This window comes from Medicago truncatula, chromosome 5 (genome assembly GCF_003473485.1).
Source record: "Medicago truncatula cultivar Jemalong A17 chromosome 5, MtrunA17r5.0-ANR, whole genome shotgun sequence".
Lineage (NCBI taxonomy): Eukaryota > Viridiplantae > Streptophyta > Magnoliopsida > Fabales > Fabaceae > Medicago > Medicago truncatula.
In genome coordinates this window covers 27,033,585-27,035,080 of record NC_053046.1, presented here as the reverse complement: position 1 = coordinate 27,035,080, position 1,496 = coordinate 27,033,585, and positions in this window count along the sequence as shown.

Genomic DNA, 1,496 nt, shown 5'->3' with positions numbered 1-1,496 from the left:
AAATTAACTTTCCCAATAACCTCTAATACTGATTCTTGTCAACTTGTGCATTTCCCCCCTCAAAGCTCATCATGCAATATTGCTTAGTGGGAACACTCAAGTTTGAATCCAAGTTTCTTGTTTCCTGCAAAAGATTAAGTACATACTTTCTCTTAGAGATAAAAATTCCTTTCTTTGAGTGAGCTACATTAATTCCCAAGAAATACTTGAGTTGTCCAAGGCCCTTTATTTTAAATTCTATTGGTAACTTACCTTTGAGTTGTTTTCTCTCTGATAAATCATATCTTCTAACAATAATATCATCAACATATACAAGAAATGCATTCAATTTTCCTCAATTTGAATATTTAAAGAACAAAATGTGATCTCTTTGCATTGCTTATAGCGCAACGACACTATTACCTTTGTGAAACTTTCAAACCATGCTTGAGGGGAGTGCATTAGTCCACATCAAGCCTTCTTCAATCGACACATTGTCGACTCAATTTGTGAGACCAAAGTGAGGAAAATCTCCATATACACTCCTTATATAAGCTCATCCAATTGCATTCAATTGGGTTTTTGCCTCCAAGCCTCTCAAAAAATCTCCAAAGTAATATTCAAGTGCTTTCATTTCATAATTTATAACTCCAACTCAATTTATATTTTGCAATGTTTCTTCAACAAATGATGGGATTCTCACATAATCAAAAGTTGCAATAAGACTTTGATATTGCATGGAGAATTGTTTAGTGGAGACATATTAAGAAATAGGATATCTATTTATGGAGGGACATGATCTTTTATCCTTTCTCAGAGCAATGGGTAAATCAACCACAACAGTATCACAAGTATCAGAAATTTAAAAATCATCAATAGAGGAATTATTTTCACTACTTACATCTGCTTTACGTGATTGAAGTTGTTTCTAGAGAAAATCATGTTTATTTCTTCCCTGCTACATTAGAATTAGTGTTGAAGATGTTGATACGAGAAAAATAGAAGACAATAAAGGAACAAAAATAGAAATAAACTCAAAATTGGAACTATAAGAGGAGACTTAGAACTATGACTAGGAGGAGACTCGGGACTATGAGGACATTTGAGCGTATGACGGGTAATAGGCTGAGTCAAAACAGGAATATAGACAAGTGTTTTATAGATATTATGACACGTGATCAAGATGTCAAACTCATAATAATTTTCATTCAGGTTCTCCCCTTGAAATCGAGGATGAGTGAAGTATGACACATTTTCATGAATGATGGCATACTTTGAGAGAAAATACTTTCGACTAGGAGGATTGTAACATTTGTACCCTCTTTAATTTCGTTGGGGGTTCCACTTGTGTAACATAGTGGATTTTGTTATATAACATTGTCCAATAAGGGTGTGCCACGTGGCACATCCTTTTTTTTAAAAATTTCAGTTAAAGTTGATGGAAAGAAACACGTGAGAGAGTAGAAATTGAGAAAACGCAACGTGCTCCTCTTCTCGTTCTCCTCTACGACATGAAC